General features: G+C 47.6%; 13 non-coding genes and 1 pseudogene across 13 annotated transcripts; all 14 read left to right on the top strand.

Annotated features, from left to right (window-relative positions):
• Window positions 1-210: 210 nt before the first annotated feature.
• LOC142269818 (U2 spliceosomal RNA) lies at window positions 211-401 on the top strand. The gene has a single exon (XR_012735221.1). It is a non-coding gene; the product is annotated as a U2 spliceosomal RNA (small nuclear RNA).
• A 1,117-nt stretch (window positions 402-1,518) lies between these two features.
• On the top strand, window positions 1,519-1,709 carry LOC142269893 (U2 spliceosomal RNA). Its single transcript, XR_012735285.1, has one exon. It is a non-coding gene; the product is annotated as a U2 spliceosomal RNA (small nuclear RNA).
• A 1,117-nt stretch (window positions 1,710-2,826) lies between these two features.
• Window positions 2,827-3,017, top strand: LOC142269821 (U2 spliceosomal RNA). Its single transcript, XR_012735224.1, has one exon. It is a non-coding gene; the product is annotated as a U2 spliceosomal RNA (small nuclear RNA).
• Window positions 3,018-4,353: 1,336 nt separating this feature from the next.
• On the top strand, window positions 4,354-4,537 carry LOC142269834 (U2 spliceosomal RNA). The gene has a single exon (XR_012735236.1). It is a non-coding gene; the product is annotated as a U2 spliceosomal RNA (small nuclear RNA).
• Window positions 4,538-5,654: 1,117 nt separating this feature from the next.
• On the top strand, window positions 5,655-5,845 carry LOC142269819 (U2 spliceosomal RNA). Its single transcript, XR_012735222.1, has one exon. It is a non-coding gene; the product is annotated as a U2 spliceosomal RNA (small nuclear RNA).
• Window positions 5,846-6,962: 1,117 nt separating this feature from the next.
• On the top strand, window positions 6,963-7,153 carry LOC142269891 (U2 spliceosomal RNA). The gene has a single exon (XR_012735284.1). It is a non-coding gene; the product is annotated as a U2 spliceosomal RNA (small nuclear RNA).
• A 1,322-nt stretch (window positions 7,154-8,475) lies between these two features.
• LOC142269833 (U2 spliceosomal RNA) lies at window positions 8,476-8,660 on the top strand. The gene has a single exon (XR_012735235.1). It is a non-coding gene; the product is annotated as a U2 spliceosomal RNA (small nuclear RNA).
• A 1,117-nt stretch (window positions 8,661-9,777) lies between these two features.
• Window positions 9,778-9,968, top strand: LOC142269890 (U2 spliceosomal RNA). Its single transcript, XR_012735283.1, has one exon. It is a non-coding gene; the product is annotated as a U2 spliceosomal RNA (small nuclear RNA).
• Window positions 9,969-11,290: 1,322 nt separating this feature from the next.
• LOC142269832 (U2 spliceosomal RNA) lies at window positions 11,291-11,475 on the top strand. The gene has a single exon (XR_012735234.1). It is a non-coding gene; the product is annotated as a U2 spliceosomal RNA (small nuclear RNA).
• Window positions 11,476-12,592: 1,117 nt separating this feature from the next.
• On the top strand, window positions 12,593-12,734 carry LOC142269840 (U2 spliceosomal RNA; annotated as a pseudogene).
• Window positions 12,735-13,431: 697 nt separating this feature from the next.
• LOC142269829 (U2 spliceosomal RNA) lies at window positions 13,432-13,627 on the top strand. The gene has a single exon (XR_012735231.1). It is a non-coding gene; the product is annotated as a U2 spliceosomal RNA (small nuclear RNA).
• Window positions 13,628-14,744: 1,117 nt separating this feature from the next.
• LOC142269889 (U2 spliceosomal RNA) lies at window positions 14,745-14,935 on the top strand. Its single transcript, XR_012735282.1, has one exon. It is a non-coding gene; the product is annotated as a U2 spliceosomal RNA (small nuclear RNA).
• A 1,919-nt stretch (window positions 14,936-16,854) lies between these two features.
• Window positions 16,855-17,047, top strand: LOC142269824 (U2 spliceosomal RNA). Its single transcript, XR_012735227.1, has one exon. It is a non-coding gene; the product is annotated as a U2 spliceosomal RNA (small nuclear RNA).
• Window positions 17,048-18,164: 1,117 nt separating this feature from the next.
• On the top strand, window positions 18,165-18,355 carry LOC142269888 (U2 spliceosomal RNA). The gene has a single exon (XR_012735281.1). It is a non-coding gene; the product is annotated as a U2 spliceosomal RNA (small nuclear RNA).
• The last annotated feature ends 461 nt before the right edge of the window (window positions 18,356-18,816 follow it).

Genomic DNA, 18,816 nt, shown 5'->3' with positions numbered 1-18,816 from the left:
AGGAGGAGTTATTCAGATTCATTGCAGTGGGCGGCGGCTGCAAAACGCACCATTCTTCTTGTTTTGCTCTGCAAAGCAGCCTTTTCAAGGGTTGGCTTGGGTGACAAAATGTCTTGTGTAGGCGTGGGTTTGTCTCCCTCTCGCTCTCTCTCCCTAAGATGTGTCCGGCATAGGCCAGGGTGCCACTCGAGGCCCAAACCAATTCTGGTTATCGCTTCTCGGCCTTTTGGCTAAGATCAAGTGTAGTATCTGTTCTTATCAGTTTAATATCTGATACGTCCCCTATCTGGGGACCATATATTAAATGGATTTTTAGAACAGGGAGATGGAAAAAGAGCTTGCTCTGTCCACTCCACGCATTGACCTGGTATTGCAGTACCTCCAGGAACGGTGCACCCCTTCTTAACCCAGTTTCCAAAAGCAGAACTCGATTCACCTGATTCATATTAGCCCGATTAGCGAATTGAAATGAATTTTTATCTAACACACTTTTTACTTGCTTTATTCATCCAAATAGCAAACTCATCACCACTCAACTTCACCAACTCTGCTATGTCCCGTGCAGTATCTTGTTGTCAGTCTAATCTAGATCATGTGTAATTGAATGGAATAGATCCCTTTTGGACAAAGTGGAGTCAGATGCTGCAGTGACCACAGGTGTGAGAGGATCTACAATTGGCATCTGGTGTTATCTCTCTGCTTCCACTCCAAATAAAGTTACCTGTTGTTACCTGAACGTCAAATACTAAGAATGGGCGGCCTATGAAAGAATTAGTACTTTCATTAAGTATACTAAACCGGCTAATTGGGAATAGACAAACTGTAAAAAGCCCTCTGAGAAAGCCCCTCTCTAACCTTTGTTAGTAAGCTTTTCTGTAGCCTGCCTGTTGATGTATTTTCGGTTTGAACAGTGCACAACATGAAGAGACGGAACACTGGCGGCTTGTCACAATGCCCCCCGATGACATCACAATAGCGCTGCTGCCTAGAAAACAAGCTGCGCAGAAGAAGTTGTTCTTTGGGTGGGAGGGTGGGCTAGTGGAAGGAGGGGGCAATCTCTTTTTTTCCCGGGTGGTAGGGGGATGACAGGAGAAGGGAAGCGGGTGGTGAGAAAGGTACAGAGGGCAGGGTTTGGGGGCTGGGAAGGAAAGGGAAAAGATTAGGGTTTGGGGATGATGAAAGGGCTTTCTACGGGTAAGGATGGCAAAGGGTGGCAGTGACGGAAAGTCAGGCAACCTGTCCTGTCCGTCTTTTTGTATCGTGAATTGGAAAGACTGCAAGGGGGAGGGGAGTTGCTTGCGCCCTAAAGGAGGAGTTATTCAGATTCATTGCAGTGGGCGGCGGCTGCAAAACGCACCATTCTTCTTGTTTTTGCTCTGCAAAGCAGCCTTTTCAAGGGTTGGCTTGGGTGACAAAATGTCTTGTGTAGGCGTGGGTTTGTCTCCCTCTCGCTCTCTCTCCCTAAGATGTGTCCGGCATAGGCCAGGGTGCCACTCGAGGCCCAAACCAATTCTGGTTATCGCTTCTCGGCCTTTTGGCTAAGATCAAGTGTAGTATCTGTTCTTATCAGTTTAATATCTGATACGTCCCCTATCTGGGGACCATATATTAAATGGATTTTTAGAACAGGGAGATGGAAAAAGAGCTTGCTCTGTCCACTCCACGCATTGACCTGGTATTGCAGTACCTCCAGGAACGGTGCACCCCTTCTTAACCCAGTTTCCAAAAGCAGAACTCGATTCACCTGATTCATATTAGCCCGATTAGCGAATTGAAATGAATTTTTATCTAACACACTTTTTACTTGCTTTATTCATCCAAATAGCAAACTCATCACCACTCAACTTCACCAACTCTGCTATGTCCCGTGCAGTATCTTGTTGTCAGTCTAATCTAGATCATGTGTAATTGAATGGAATAGATCCCTTTTGGACAAAGTGGAGTCAGATGCTGCAGTGACCACAGGTGTGAGAGGATCTACAATTGGCATCTGGTGTTATCTCTCTGCTTCCACTCCAAATAAAGTTACCTGTTGTTACCTGAACGTCAAATACTAAGAATGGGCGGCCTATGAAAGAATTAGTACTTTCATTAAGTATACTAAACCGGCTAATTGGGAATAGACAAACTGTAAAAAGCCCTCTGAGAAAGCCCCTCTCTAACCTTTGTTAGTAAGCTTTTCTGTAGCCTGCCTGTTGATGTATTTTCGGTTTGAACAGTGCACAACATGAAGAGACGGAACACTGGCGGCTTGTCACAATGCCCCCCGATGACATCACAATAGCGCTGCTGCCTAGAAAACAAGCTGCGCAGAAGAAGTTGTTCTTTGGGTGGGAGGGTGGGCTAGTGGAAGGAGGGGGCAATCTCTTTTTTTCCCGGGTGGTAGGGGGATGACAGGAGAAGGGAAGCGGGTGGTGAGAAAGGTACAGAGGGCAGGGTTTGGGGGCTGGGAAGGAAAGGGAAAAGATTAGGGTTTGGGGATGATGAAAGGGCTTTCTACGGGTAAGGATGGCAAAGGGTGGCAGTGACGGAAAGTCAGGCAACCTGTCCTGTCCGTCTTTTTGTATCGTGAATTGGAAAGACTGCAAGGGGGAGGGGAGTTGCTTGCGCCCTAAAGGAGGAGTTATTCAGATTCATTGCAGTGGGCGGCGGCTGCAAAACGCACCATTCTTCTTGTTTTTGCTCTGCAAAGCAGCCTTTTCAAGGGTTGGCTTGGGTGACAAAATGTCTTGTGTAGGCGTGGGTTTGTCTCCCTCTCGCTCTCTCTCCCTAAGATGTGTCCGGCATAGGCCAGGGTGCCACTCGAGGCCCAAACCAATTCTGGTTATCGCTTCTCGGCCTTTTGGCTAAGATCAAGTGTAGTATCTGTTCTTATCAGTTTAATATCTGATACGTCCCCTATCTGATGACCATATATTAAATGGATTTTTAGAACAGGGAGATGGAAAAAGAGCTTGCTCTGTCCACTCCACGCATTGACCTGGTATTGCAGTACCTCCAGGAACGGTGCACCCCTTCTTAACCCAGTTTCCAAAAGCAGAACTCGATTCACCTGATTCATATTAGCCCGATTAGCGAATTGAAATGAATTTTTATCTAACACACTTTTTACTTGCTTTATTCATCCAAATAGCAAACTCATCACCACTCAACTTCACCAACTCTGCTATGTCCCGTGCAGTATCTTGTTGTCAGTCTAATCTAGATCATGTGTAATTGAATGGAATAGATCCCTTTTGGACAAAGTGGAGTCAGATGCTGCAGTGACCACAGGTGTGAGAGGATCTACAATTGGCATCTGGTGTTATCTCTCTGCTTCCACTCCAAATAAAGTTACCTGTTGTTACCTGAACGTCAAATACTAAGAATGGGCGGCCTATGAAAGAATTAGTACTTTCATTAAGTATACTAAACCGGCTAATTGGGAATAGACAAACTGTAAAAAGCCCTCTGAGAAAGCCCCTCTCTAACCTTTGTTAGTAAGCTTTTCTGTAGCCTGCCTGTTGATGTATTTTCGGTTTGAACAGTGCACAACATGAAGAGACGGAACACTGGCGGCTTGTCACAATGCCCCCCGATGACATCACAATAGCGCTGCTGCCTAGAAAACAAGCTGCGCAGAAGAAGTTGTTCTTTGGGTGGGAGGGTGGGCTAGTGGAAGGAGGGGGCAATCTCTTTTTTTCCCGGGTGGTAGGGGGATGACAGGAGAAGGGAAGCGGGTGGTGAGAAAGGTACAGAGGGCAGGGTTTGGGGGCTGGGAAGGAAAGGGAAAAGATTAGGGTTTGGGGATGATGAAAGGGCTTTCTACGGGTAAGGATGGCAAAGGGTGGCAGTGACGGAAAGTCAGGCAACCTGTCCTGTCCGTCTTTTTGTATCGTGAATTGGAAAGACTGCAAGGGGGAGGGGAGTTGCTTGCGCCCTAAAGGAGGAGTTATTCAGATTCATTGCAGTGGGCGGCGGCTGCAAAACGCACCATTCTTCTCGTTTTTGCTCTGCAAAGCAGCCTTTTCAAGGGTTGGCTTGGGTGACAAAATGTCTTGTGTAGGCGTGGGTTTGTCTCCCTCTCGCTCTCTCTCCCTAAGATGTGTCCGGCATAGGCCAGGGTGCCACTCGAGGCCCAAACCAATTCTGGTTATCGCTTCTCGGCCTTTTGGCTAAGATCAAGTGTAGTCCCTTCATTGGGTTTGCCTTGGTCTTGGCTGGGAGGGGCCCGGGCTTGCACAACCGCTGGCCTCGGGGATTGTTGCGCCTTTTGGTGCTTACGTCCCCTTGTGGCTGGTGGTTCCTGGGCTCGGGAGGCGATCACCCAGGCACTGCGCTTTTGTGTGGTGGCCTGCTGGCCTTCGGGGCTACCTTGATTCTGAAAATTGCGGATGAAATCTCATCTGTTCTTATCAGTTTAATATCTGATACGTCCCCTATCTGGGGACCATATATTAAATGGATTTTTAGAACAGGGAGATGGAAAAAGAGCTTGCTCTGTCCACTCCACGCATTGACCTGGTATTGCAGTACCTCCAGGAACGGTGCACCCCTTCTTAACCCAGTTTCCAAAAGCAGAACTCGATTCACCTGATTCATATTAGCCCGATTAGCGAATTGAAATGAATTTTTATCTAACACACTTTTTACTTGCTTTATTCATCCAAATAGCAAACTCATCACCACTCAACTTCACCAACTCTGCTATGTCCCGTGCAGTATCTTGTTGTCAGTCTAATCTAGATCATGTGTAATTGAATGGAATAGATCCCTTTTGGACAAAGTGGAGTCAGATGCTGCAGTGACCACAGGTGTGAGAGGATCTACAATTGGCATCTGGTGTTATCTCTCTGCTTCCACTCCAAATAAAGTTACCTGTTGTTACCTGAACGTCAAATACTAAGAATGGGCGGCCTATGAAAGAATTAGTACTTTCATTAAGTATACTAAACCGGCTAATTGGGAATAGACAAACTGTAAAAAGCCCTCTGAGAAAGCCCCTCTCTAACCTTTGTTAGTAAGCTTTTCTGTAGCCTGCCTGTTGATGTATTTTCGGTTTGAACAGTGCACAACATGAAGAGACGGAACACTGGCGGCTTGTCACAATGCCCCCCGATGACATCACAATAGCGCTGCTGCCTAGAAAACAAGCTGCGCAGAAGAAGTTGTTCTTTGGGTGGGAGGGTGGGCTAGTGGAAGGAGGGGGCAATCTCTTTTTTTCCCGGGTGGTAGGGGGATGACAGGAGAAGGGAAGCGGGTGGTGAGAAAGGTACAGAGGGCAGGGTTTGGGGGCTGGGAAGGAAAGGGAAAAGATTAGGGTTTGGGGATGATGAAAGGGCTTTCTACGGGTAAGGATGGCAAAGGGTGGCAGTGACGGAAAGTCAGGCAACCTGTCCTGTCCGTCTTTTTGTATCGTGAATTGGAAAGACTGCAAGGGGGAGGGGAGTTGCTTGCGCCCTAAAGGAGGAGTTATTCAGATTCATTGCAGTGGGCGGCGGCTGCAAAACGCACCATTCTTCTTGTTTTTGCTCTGCAAAGCAGCCTTTTCAAGGGTTGGCTTGGGTGACAAAATGTCTTGTGTAGGCGTGGGTTTGTCTCCCTCTCGCTCTCTCTCCCTAAGATGTGTCCGGCATAGGCCAGGGTGCCACTCGAGGCCCAAACCAATTCTGGTTATCGCTTCTCGGCCTTTTGGCTAAGATCAAGTGTAGTATCTGTTCTTATCAGTTTAATATCTGATACATCCCCTATCTGGGGACCATATATTAAATGGATTTTTAGAACAGGGAGATGGAAAAAGAGCTTGCTCTGTCCACTCCACGCATTGACCTGGTATTGCAGTACCTCCAGGAACGGTGCACCCCTTCTTAACCCAGTTTCCAAAAGCAGAACTCGATTCACCTGATTCATATTAGCCCGATTAGCGAATTGAAATGAATTTTTATCTAACACACTTTTTACTTGCTTTATTCATCCAAATAGCAAACTCATCACCACTCAACTTCACCAACTCTGCTATGTCCCGTGCAGTATCTTGTTGTCAGTCTAATCTAGATCATGTGTAATTGAATGGAATAGATCCCTTTTGGACAAAGTGGAGTCAGATGCTGCAGTGACCACAGGTGTGAGAGGATCTACAATTGGCATCTGGTGTTATCTCTCTGCTTCCACTCCAAATAAAGTTACCTGTTGTTACCTGAACGTCAAATACTAAGAATGGGCGGCCTATGAAAGAATTAGTACTTTCATTAAGTATACTAAACCGGCTAATTGGGAATAGACAAACTGTAAAAAGCCCTCTGAGAAAGCCCCTCTCTAACCTTTGTTAGTAAGCTTTTCTGTAGCCTGCCTGTTGATGTATTTTCGGTTTGAACAGTGCACAACATGAAGAGACGGAACACTGGCGGCTTGTCACAATGCCCCCCGATGACATCACAATAGCGCTGCTGCCTAGAAAACAAGCTGCGCAGAAGAAGTTGTTCTTTGGGTGGGAGGGTGGGCTAGTGGAAGGAGGGGGCAATCTCTTTTTTTCCCGGGTGGTAGGGGGATGACAGGAGAAGGGAAGCGGGTGGTGAGAAAGGTACAGAGGGCAGGGTTTGGGGGCTGGGAAGGAAAGGGAAAAGATTAGGGTTTGGGGATGATGAAAGGGCTTTCTACGGGTAAGGATGGCAAAGGGTGGCAGTGACGGAAAGTCAGGCAACCTGTCCTGTCCGTCTTTTTGTATCGTGAATTGGAAAGACTGCAAGGGGGAGGGGAGTTGCTTGCGCCCTAAAGGAGGAGTTATTCAGATTCATTGCAGTGGGCGGCGGCTGCAAAACGCACCATTCTTCTTGTTTTTGCTCTGCAAAGCAGCCTTTTCAAGGGTTGGCTTGGGTGACAAAATGTCTTGTGTAGGCGTGGGTTTGTCTCCCTCTCGCTCTCTCTCCCTAAGATGTGTCCGGCATAGGCCAGGGTGCCACTCGAGGCCCAAACCAATTCTGGTTATCGCTTCTCGGCCTTTTGGCTAAGATCAAGTGTAGTATCTGTTCTTATCAGTTTAATATCTGATACGTCCCCTATCTGGGGACCATATATTAAATGGATTTTTAGAACAGGGAGATGGAAAAAGAGCTTGCTCTGTCCACTCCACGCATTGACCTGGTATTGCAGTACCTCCAGGAACGGTGCACCCCTTCTTAACCCAGTTTCCAAAAGCAGAACTCGATTCACCTGATTCATATTAGCCCGATTAGCGAATTGAAATGAATTTTTATCTAACACACTTTTTACTTGCTTTATTCATCCAAATAGCAAACTCATCACCACTCAACTTCACCAACTCTGCTATGTCCCGTGCAGTATCTTGTTGTCAGTCTAATCTAGATCATGTGTAATTGAATGGAATAGATCCCTTTTGGACAAAGTGGAGTCAGATGCTGCAGTGACCACAGGTGTGAGAGGATCTACAATTGGCATCTGGTGTTATCTCTCTGCTTCCACTCCAAATAAAGTTACCTGTTGTTACCTGAACGTCAAATACTAAGAATGGGCGGCCTATGAAAGAATTAGTACTTTCATTAAGTATACTAAACCGGCTAATTGGGAATAGACAAACTGTAAAAAGCCCTCTGAGAAAGCCCCTCTCTAACCTTTGTTAGTAAGCTTTTCTGTAGCCTGCCTGTTGATGTATTTTCGGTTTGAACAGTGCACAACATGAAGAGACGGAACACTGGCGGCTTGTCACAATGCCCCCCGATGACATCACAATAGCGCTGCTGCCTAGAAAACAAGCTGCGCAGAAGAAGTTGTTCTTTGGGTGGGAGGGTGGGCTAGTGGAAGGAGGGGGCAATCTCTTTTTTTCCCGGGTGGTAGGGGGATGACAGGAGAAGGGAAGCGGGTGGTGAGAAAGGTACAGAGGGCAGGGTTTGGGGGCTGGGAAGGAAAGGGAAAAGATTAGGGTTTGGGGATGATGAAAGGGCTTTCTACGGGTAAGGATGGCAAAGGGTGGCAGTGACGGAAAGTCAGGCAACCTGTCCTGTCCGTCTTTTTGTATCGTGAATTGGAAAGACTGCAAGGGGGAGGGGAGTTGCTTGCGCCCTAAAGGAGGAGTTATTCAGATTTATTGCAGTGGGCGGCGGCTGCAAAACGCACCATTCTTCTTGTTTTTGCTCTGCAAAGCAGCCTTTTCAAGGGTTGGCTTGGGTGACAAAATGTCTTGTGTAGGCGTGGGTTTGTCTCCCTCTCGCTCTCTCTCCCTAAGATGTGTCCGGCATAGGCCAGGGTGCCACTCGAGGCCCAAACCAATTCTGGTTATCGCTTCTCGGCCTTTTGGCTAAGATCAAGTGTAGTCCCTTCATTGGGTTTGCCTTGGTCTTGGCTGTGAGGGGCCCGGGCTTGCACAACCGCCGGCCTTGGGGATTGTTGCGCCTTTTGGTGCTTACGTCCCCTTATGGCTGGTGGTTCCTGGGCTCGGGAGGCGATCACCTGCGGCACTGCGCTTTTGTGTGGTGGCCGATGACCGTTTTCTGAAATTTGCGGATGAAATCTCATCTGTTCTTATCAGTTTAATATCTGATACGTCCCCTATCTGGGGACCATATATTAAATGGATTTTTAGAACAGGGAGATGGAAAAAGAGCTTGCTCTGTCCACTCCACGCATTGACCTGGTATTGCAGTACCTCCAGGAACGGTGCACCCCTTCTTAACCCAGTTTCCAAAAGCAGAACTCGATTCACCTGATTCATATTAGCCCGATTAGCGAATTGAAATGAATTTTTATCTAACACACTTTTTACTTGCTTTATTCATCCAAATAGCAAACTCATCACCACTCAACTTCACCAACTCTGCTATGTCCCGTGCAGTATCTTGTTGTCAGTCTAATCTAGATCATGTGTAATTGAATGGAATAGATCCCTTTTGGACAAAGTGGAGTCAGATGCTGCAGTGACCACAGGTGTGAGAGGATCTACAATTGGCATCTGGTGTTATCTCTCTGCTTCCACTCCAAATAAAGTTACCTGTTGTTACCTGAACGTCAAATACTAAGAATGGGCGGCCTATGAAAGAATTAGTACTTTCATTAAGTATACTAAACCGGCTAATTGGGAATAGACAAACTGTAAAAAGCCCTCTGAGAAAGCCCCTCTCTAACCTTTGTTAGTAAGCTTTTCTGTAGCCTGCCTGTTGATGTATTTTCGGTTTGAACAGTGCACAACATGAAGAGACGGAACACTGGCGGCTTGTCACAATGCCCCCCGATGACATCACAATAGCGCTGCTGCCTAGAAAACAAGCTGCGCAGAAGAAGTTGTTCTTTGGGTGGGAGGGTGGGCTAGTGGAAGGAGGGGGCAATCTCTTTTTTTCCCGGGTGGTAGGGGGATGACAGGAGAAGGGAAGCGGGTGGTGAGAAAGGTACAGAGGGCAGGGTTTGGGGGCTGGGAAGGAAAGGGAAAAGATTAGGGTTTGGGGATGATGAAAGGGCTTTCTACGGGTAAGGATGGCAAAGGGTGGCAGTGACGGAAAGTCAGGCAACCTGTCCTGTCCGTCTTTTTGTATCGTGAATTGGAAAGACTGCAAGGGGGAGGGGAGTTGCTTGCGCCCTAAAGGAGGAGTTATTCAGATTCATTGCAGTGGGCGGCGGCTGCAAAACGCACCATTCTTCTTGTTTTTGCTCTGCAAAGCAGCCTTTTCAAGGGTTGGCTTGGGTGACAAAATGTCTTGTGTAGGCGTGGGTTTGTCTCCCTCTCGCTCTCTCTCCCTAAGATGTGTCCGGCATAGGCCAGGGTGCCACTAGAGGCCCAAACCAATTCTGGTTATCGCTTCTCGGCCTTTTGGCTAAGATCAAGTGTAGTATCTGTTCTTATCAGTTTAATATCTGATACGTCCCCTATCTGGGGACCATATATTAAATGGATTTTTAGAACAGGGAGATGGAAAAAGAGCTTGCTCTGTCCACTCCACGCATTGACCTGGTATTGCAGTACCTCCAGGAACGGTGCACCCCTTCTTAACCCAGTTTCCAAAAGCAGAACTCGATTCACCTGATTCATATTAGCCCGATTAGCGAATTGAAATGAATTTTTATCTAACACACTTTTTACTTGCTTTATTCATCCAAATAGCAAACTCATCACCACTCAACTTCACCAACTCTGCTATGTCCCGTGCAGTATCTTGTTGTCAGTCTAATCTAGATCATGTGTAATTGAATGGAATAGATCCCTTTTGGACAAAGTGGAGTCAGATGCTGCAGTGACCACAGGTGTGAGAGGATCTACAATTGGCATCTGGTGTTATCTCTCTGCTTCCACTCCAAATAAAGTTACCTGTTGTTACCTGAACGTCAAATACTAAGAATGGGCGGCCTATGAAAGAATTAGTACTTTCATTAAGTATACTAAACCGGCTAATTGGGAATAGACAAACTGTAAAAAGCCCTCTGAGAAAGCCCCTCTCTAACCTTTGTTAGTAAGCTTTTCTGTAGCCTGCCTGTTGATGTATTTTCGGTTTGAACAGTGCACAACATGAAGAGACGGAACACTGGCGGCTTGTCACAATGCCCCCCGATGACATCACAATAGCGCTGCTGCCTAGAAAACAAGCTGCGCAGAAGAAGTTGTTCTTTGGGTGGGAGGGTGGGCTAGTGGAAGGAGGGGGCAATCTCTTTTTTTCCCGGGTGGTAGGGGGATGACAGGAGAAGGGAAGCGGGTGGTGAGAAAGGTACAGAGGGCAGGGTTTGGGGGCTGGGAAGGAAAGGGAAAAGATTAGGGTTTGGGGATGATGAAAGGGCTTTCTACGGGTAAGGATGGCAAAGGGTGGCAGTGACGGAAAGTCAGGCAACCTGTCCTGTCCGTCTTTTTGTATCGTGAATTGGAAAGACTGCAAGGGGGAGGGGAGTTGCTTGCGCCCTAAAGGAGGAGTTATTCAGATTCATTGCAGTGGGCGGCGGCTGCAAAACGCACCATTCTTCTTGTTTTTGCTCTGCAAAGCAGCCTTTTCAAGGGTTGGCTTGGGTGACAAAATGTCTTGTGTAGGCGTGGGTTTGTCTCCCTCTCGCTCTCTCTCCCTAAGATGTGTCCGGCATAGGCCAGGGTGCCACTCGAGGCCCAAACCAATTCTGGTTATCGCTTCTCGGCCTTTTGGCTAAGATCAAGTGTAGTCCCTTCATTGGGTTTGCCTTGGTCTTGGCTGTGAGGGGCCCGGGCTTGCACAACCGCCGGCCTTGGGGATTGTTGCGCCTTTTGGTGCTTACGTCCCCTTATGGCTGGTGGTTCCTGGGCTCGGGAGGCGATCACCTGCGGCACTGCGCTTTTGTGTGGTGGCCGATGACCGTTTTCTGAAATTTGCGGATGAAATCTCATCTGTTCTTATCAGTTTAATATCTGATACGTCCCCTATCTGGGGACCATATATTAAATGGATTTTTAGAACAGGGAGATGGAAAAAGAGCTTGCTCTGTCCACTCCACGCATTGACCTGGTATTGCAGTACCTCCAGGAACGGTGCACCCCTTCTTAACCCAGTTTCCAAAAGCAGAACTCGATTCACCTGATTCATATTAGCCCGATTAGCGAATTGAAATGAATTTTTATCTAACACACTTTTTACTTGCTTTATTCATCCAAATAGCAAACTCATCACCACTCAACTTCACCAACTCTGCTATGTCCCGTGCAGTATCTTGTTGTCAGTCTAATCTAGATCATGTGTAATTGAATGGAATAGATCCCTTTTGGACAAAGTGGAGTCAGATGCTGCAGTGACCACAGGTGTGAGAGGATCTACAATTGGCATCTGGTGTTATCTCTCTGCTTCCACTCCAAATAAAGTTACCTGTTGTTACCTGAACGTCAAATACTAAGAATGGGCGGCCTATGAAAGAATTAGTACTTTCATTAAGTATACTAAACCGGCTAATTGGGAATAGACAAACTGTAAAAAGCCCTCTGAGAAAGCCCCTCTCTAACCTTTGTTAGTAAGCTTTTCTGTAGCCTGCCTGTTGATGTATTTTCGGTTTGAACAGTGCACAACATGAAGAGACGGAACACTGGCGGCTTGTCACAATGCCCCCCGATGACATCACAATAGCGCTGCTGCCTAGAAAACAAGCTGCGCAGAAGAAGTTGTTCTTTGGGTGGGAGGGTGGGCTAGTGGAAGGAGGGGGCAATCTCTTTTTTTCCCGGGTGGTAGGGGGATGACAGGAGAAGGGAAGCGGGTGGTGAGAAAGGTACAGAGGGCAGGGTTTGGGGGCTGGGAAGGAAAGGGAAAAGATTAGGGTTTGGGGATGATGAAAGGGCTTTCTACGGGTAAGGATGGCAAAGGGTGGCAGTGACGGAAAGTCAGGCAACCTGTCCTGTCCGTCTTTTTGTATCGTGAATTGGAAAGACTGCAAGGGGGAGGGGAGTTGCTTGCGCCCTAAAGGAGGAGTTATTCAGATTCATTGCAGTGGGCGGCGGCTGCAAAACGCACCATTCTTCTTGTTTTTGCTCTGCAAAGCAGCCTTTTCAAGGGTTGGCTTGGGTGACAAAATGTCTTGTGTAGGCGTGGGTTTGTCTCCCTCTCGCTCTCTCTCCCTAAGATGTGTCCGGCATAGGCCAGGGTGCCACTCGAGGCCCAAACCAATTCTGGTTATCGCTTCTCGGCCTTTTGGCTAAGATCAAGTGTAGTATTGTTCGAAAAGGTGGTTTAAGGCTCCGGCCACCTTAGTACAATGATGCAATGCACACTGGAAGGTTGCACTTGTTAGTACTTTGGGAGGATAGTATATCCATCTAGAGGAAACCATGGCCCTACCAGGATTGAGGCTATTAGACTGAGTAAGTGTGGGGGTTATGGTGCAATGTGCCCCAGGAATGGACACCCTGGAGGGAGTCTGAACTTGCTAGGTTGGGACCCTGGTAAGCCTCAGACTCTGTCGCACGCCGCGCCTTGCCTATTCATACTTTCCAAGCATATTGCCCTATCCTGGCCTTCTGGCTAAGAAGGGAAATTTTTATAATCCCGGTCGGAAGTCCGGTCAGCTTTGGGCTGAGAAACCAACACCCGGTTGGAGGTCCGGGTCAGCTTTGGCTGAGAAACCAACACCCGGTTGGAGGTCCGGTTAGCCTTGGGCTGAGAAACCAACACCCGGTTGGAGGTCCGGTCAGCCTTGGGCTGAGAAACCAACACCCGGTTGGAGGTCCGGTCAGCCTTGGGCTGAGAAACCAACACCGGTTGACGGTCCGGGCAGTCTCGGCTGCGAAACCAACGACTAGTAGCTCCCTACTCCACTTGGGTAAGATGCCTCGGTGGACGCTGGGAGCAACAACAAGGCTCAACCAGGCTTCGGCTTGGGGGAGCACCGAAGATCCCTGACCCTCGCTGTGGCCTTCTGGCTCGGAGGGACGGGGTTGATTTTTGGGGATCCTCTTCTCACGGAGGGGTCCACACGAATCCTAGCCTTTGCACTGTTTTTGGTGTGACTTCGGTCATGCATTTTTGCGGTGCTTTGGAAAGCTTCATTAAATCAAAAATCTGTTCTTATCAGTTTAATATCTGATACGTCCCCTATCTGGGGACCATATATTAAATGGATTTTTAGAACAGGGAGATGGAAAAAGAGCTTGCTCTGTCCACTCCACGCATTGACCTGGTATTGCAGTACCTCCAGGAACGGTGCACCCCTTCTTAACCCAGTTTCCAAAAGCAGAACTCGATTCACCTGATTCATATTAGCCCGATTAGCGAATTGAAATGAATTTTTATCTAACACACTTTTTACTTGCTTTATTCATCCAAATAGCAAACTCATCACCACTCAACTTCACCAACTCTGCTATGTCCCGTGCAGTATCTTGTTGTCAGTCTAATCTAGATCATGTGTAATTGAATGGAATAGATCCCTTTTGGACAAAGTGGAGTCAGATGCTGCAGTGACCACAGGTGTGAGAGGATCTACAATTGGCATCTGGTGTTATCTCTCTGCTTCCACTCCAAATAAAGTTACCTGTTGTTACCTGAACGTCAAATACTAAGAATGGGCGGCCTATGAAAGAATTAGTACTTTCATTAAGTATACTAAACCGGCTAATTGGGAATAGACAAACTGTAAAAAGCCCTCTGAGAAAGCCCCTCTCTAACCTTTGTTAGTAAGCTTTTCTGTAGCCTGCCTGTTGATGTATTTTCGGTTTGAACAGTGCACAACATGAAGAGACGGAACACTGGCGGCTTGTCACAATGCCCCCCGATGACATCACAATAGCGCTGCTGCCTAGAAAACAAGCTGCGCAGAAGAAGTTGTTCTTTGGGTGGGAGGGTGGGCTAGTGGAAGGAGGGGGCAATCTCTTTTTTTCCCGGGTGGTAGGGGGATGACAGGAGAAGGGAAGCGGGTGGTGAGAAAGGTACAGAGGGCAGGGTTTGGGGGCTGGGAAGGAAAGGGAAAAGATTAGGGTTTGGGGATGATGAAAGGGCTTTCTACGGGTAAGGATGGCAAAGGGTGGCAGTGACGGAAAGTCAGGCAACCTGTCCTGTCCGTCTTTTTGTATCGTGAATTGGAAAGACTGCAAGGGGGAGGGGAGTTGCTTGCGCCCTAAAGGAGGAGTTATTCAGATTCATTGCAGTGGGCGGCGGCTGCAAAACGCACCATTCTTCTTGTTTTTGCTCTGCAAAGCAGCCTTTTCAAGGGTTGGCTTGGGTGACAAAATGTCTTGTGTAGGCGTGGGTTTGTCTCCCTCTCGCTCTCTCTCCCTAAGATGTGTCCGGCATAGGCCAGGGTGCCACTCGAGGCCCAAACCAATTCTGGTTATCGCTTCTCGGCCTTTTGGCTAAGATCAAGTGTAGTATCTGTTCTTATCAGTTTAATATCTGATACGTCCCCTATCTGGGGACCATATATTAAATGGATTTTTAGAACAGGGAGATGGAAAAAGAGCTTGCTCTGTCCACTCCACGCATTGACCTGGTATTGCAGTACCTCCAGGAACGGTGCACCCCTTCTTAACCCAGTTTCCAAAAGCAGAACTCGATTCACCTGATTCATATTAGCCCGATTAGCGAATTGAAATGAATTTTTATCTAACACACTTTTTACTTGCTTTATTCATCCAAATAGCAAACTCATCACCACTCAACTTCACCAACTCTGCTATGTCCCGTGCAGTATCTTGTTGTCAGTCTAATCTAGATCATGTGTAATTGAATGGAATAGATCCCTTTTGGACAAAGTGGAGTCAGATGCTGCAGTGACCACAGGTGTGAGAGGATCTACAATTGGCATCTGGTGTTATCTCTCTGCTTCCACTCCAAATAAAGTTACCTGTTGTTACCTGAACGTCAAATACTAAGAATGGGCGGCCTATGAAAGAATTAGTACTTTCATTAAGTATACTAAACCGGCTAATTGGGAATAGACAAACTGTAAAAAGCCCTCTGAGAAAGCCCCTCTCTAACCTTTGTTAGTAAGCTTTTCTGTAGCCTGCCTGTTGATGTATTTTCGGTTTGAACAGTGCACAACATGAAGAGACGGAACACTGGCGGCTTGTCACAATGCCCCCCGATGACATCACAATAGCGCTGCTGCCTAGAAAACAAGCTGCGCAGAAGAAGTTGTTCTTTGGGTGGGAGGGTGGGCTAGTGGAAGGAGGGGGCAATCTCTTTTTTTCCCGGGTGGTAGGGGGATGACAGGAGAAGGGAAGCGGGTGGTGAGAAAGGTACAGAGGGCAGGGTTTGGGGGCTGGGAAGGAAAGGGAAAAGATTAGGGTTTGGGGATGATGAAAGGGCTTTCTACGGGTAAGGATGGCAAAGGGTGGCAGTGACGGAAAGTCAGGCAACCTGTCCTGTCCGTCTTTTTGTATCGTGAATTGGAAAGACTGCAAGGGGGAGGGGAGTTGCTTGCGCCCTAAAGGAGGAGTTATTCAGATTCATTGCAGTGGGCGGCGGCTGCAAAACGCACCATTCTTCTTGTTTTTGCTCTGCAAAGCAGCCTTTTCAAGGGTTGGCTTGGGTGACAAAATGTCTTGTGTAGGCGTGGGTTTGTCTCCCTCTCGCTCTCTCTCCCTAAGATGTGTCCGGCATAGGCCAGGGTGCCACTCGAGGCCCAAACCAATTCTGGTTATCGCTTCTCGGCCTTTTGGCTAAGATCAAGTGTAGTGTTGTTCGAAGAGGTGGTTTAAGCTCCAGGCCACCTTAGTACAATGATACAATGCACACTGGAAGGTTGCGCTTGCTAGTACTCTGGGTGGATAGTATATTCATCTAGAGGAAAACATGGCCCTACCAGGATCGAGGCTATTAGACTGAGTAAGGGTGGGGGGCTATGGTACAACGTGCCCCAGGACTGATGACCCTGGAGTGAGTCTGAGCTTGCTGGCTTGGGACCCCGGCAAGCCTTGGGCTCTGTAGCACACCGAACCTTGCCTTTTCATACTTTTTGAGCATATTACCCTATCCCGGCCTTCTGGCTAGGAAGGGAAATTTTTATAATCCCGGTCGGAGGTCTGGTCAGCTTTGGGCTGAGAAACTAACACCCGGTTGGAGGTCCGGGTCAGCTTCGGCTGAGAAACCAACACCCGGTTGGAGGTCTGGGTCAGCTTCGGCTGAGAAACCAACACCCGGTTGGAGGTCCGGTTAGCCTTGGGCTGAGAAACCAACACCGGTTGACGGTCCGGGCAGTTTCGGCTGCGAAACCAACAACTAGTAGCTCTCTACTCCACTTGGGTAAGATGCCTGGGTGGACGCTGGAAGCAACGACAAGGCTCAACCAGGCTTCGGCTTGGGGGAGCACCGAAGATCCCCGACCCTTGCTGTGGCCTTCTGGCTCGGAGGGACGGGGTTGATTTTTGGGGACCCTCTCCTCACGGTGGGGTCCACACGAATCCTAGCCTTTGCACTGTTTTTGGTGTGACTTCGGTCATGCATTTTTTGTGGTGCTTTGGAAAGCTTCATTAAATCAAAAATCTGTTCTTATCAGTTTAATATCTGATACGTCCCCTATCTGGGGACCATATATTAAATGGATTTTTAGAACAGGGAGATGGAAAAAGAGCTTGCTCTGTCCACTCCACGCATTGACCTGGTATTGCAGTACCTCCAGGAACGGTGCACCCCTTCTTAACCCAGTTTCCAAAAGCAGAACTCGATTCACCTGATTCATATTAGCCCGATTAGCGAATTGAAATGAATTTTTATCTAACACACTTTTTACTTGCTTTATTCATCCAAATAGCAAACTCATCACCACTCAACTTCACCAACTCTGCTATGTCCCGTGCAGTATCTTGTTGTCAGTCTAATCTAGATCATGTGTAATTGAATGGAATAGATCCCTTTTGGACAAAGTGGAGTCAGATGCTGCAGTGACCACAGGTGTGAGAGGATCTACAATTGGCATCTGGTGTTATCTCTCTGCTTCCACTCCAAATAAAGTTACCTGTTGTTACCTGAACGTCAAATACTAAGAATGGGCGGCCTATGAAAGAATTAGTACTTTCATTAAGTATACTAAACCGGCTAATTGGGAATAGACAAACTGTAAAAAGCCCTCTGAGAAAGCCCCTCTCTAACCTTTGTTAGTAAGCTTTTCTGTAGCCTGCCTGTTGATGTATTTTCGGTTTGAACAGTGCACAACATGAAGAGACGGAACACTGGCGGCTTGTCACAATGCCCCCCGATGACATCACAATAGCGCTGCTGCCTAGAAAACAAGCTGCGCAGAAGAAGTTGTTCTTTGGGTGGGAGGGTGGGCTAGTGGAAGGAGGGGGCAATCTCTTTTTTTCCCGGGTGGTAGGGGGATGACAGGAGAAGGGAAGCGGGTGGTGAGAAAGGTACAGAGGGCAGGGTTTGGGGGCTGGGAAGGAAAGGGAAAAGATTAGGGTTTGGGGATGATGAAAGGGCTTTCTACGGGTAAGGATGGCAAAGGGTGGCAGTGACGGAAAGTCAGGCAACCTGTCCTGTCCGTCTTTTTGTATCGTGAATTGGAAAGACTGCAAGGGGGAGGGGAGTTGCTTGCGCCCTAAAGGAGGAGTTATTCAGATTCATTGCAGTGGGCGGCGGCTGCAAAACGCACCATTCTTCTTGTTTTTGCTCTGCAAAGCAGCCTTTTCAAGGGTTGGCTTGGGTGACAAAATGTCTTGTGTAGGCGTGGGTTTGTCTCCCTCTCGCTCTCTCTCCCTAAGATGTGTCCGGCATAGGCCAGGGTGCCACTCGAGGCCCAAACCAATTCTGGTTATCGCTTCTCGGCCTTTTGGCTAAGATCAAGTGTAGTATCTGTTCTTATCAGTTTAATATCTGATACGTCCCCTATCTGGGGACCATATATTAAATGGATTTTTAGAACAGGGAGATGGAAAAAGAGCTTGCTCTGTCCACTCCACGCATTGACCTGGTATTGCAGTACCTCCAGGAACGGTGCACCCCTTCTTAACCCAGTTTCCAAAAGCAGAACTCGATTCACCTGATTCATATTAGCCCGATTAGCGAATTGAAATGAATTTTTATCTAACACACTTTTTACTTGCTTTATTCATCCAAATAGCAAACTCATCACCACTCAACTTCACCAACTCTGCTATGTCCCGTGCAGTATCTTGTTGTCAGTCTAATCTAGATCATGTGTAATTGAATGGAATAGATCCCTTTTGGACAAAGTGGAGTCAGATGCTGCAGTGACCACAGGTGTGAGAGGATCTACAATTGGCATCTGGTGTTATCTCTCTGCTTCCACTCCAAATAAAGTTACCTGTTGTTACCTGAACGTCAAATACTAAGAATGGGCGGCCTATGAAAGAATTAGTACTTTCATTAAGTATACTAAACCGGCTAATTGGGAATAGACAAACTGTAAAAAGCCCTCTGAGAAAGCCCCTCTCTAACCTTTGTT

The sequence above is a fragment of the Anomaloglossus baeobatrachus genome, unplaced genomic scaffold (assembly GCF_048569485.1).
Source record: "Anomaloglossus baeobatrachus isolate aAnoBae1 unplaced genomic scaffold, aAnoBae1.hap1 Scaffold_3226, whole genome shotgun sequence".
In the NCBI taxonomy this organism is placed as follows: domain Eukaryota; kingdom Metazoa; phylum Chordata; class Amphibia; order Anura; family Aromobatidae; genus Anomaloglossus; species Anomaloglossus baeobatrachus.
The sequence above is the reverse complement of the archived record's forward strand: the minus strand, read 5'-3'. Positions and strand labels throughout refer to the sequence as shown.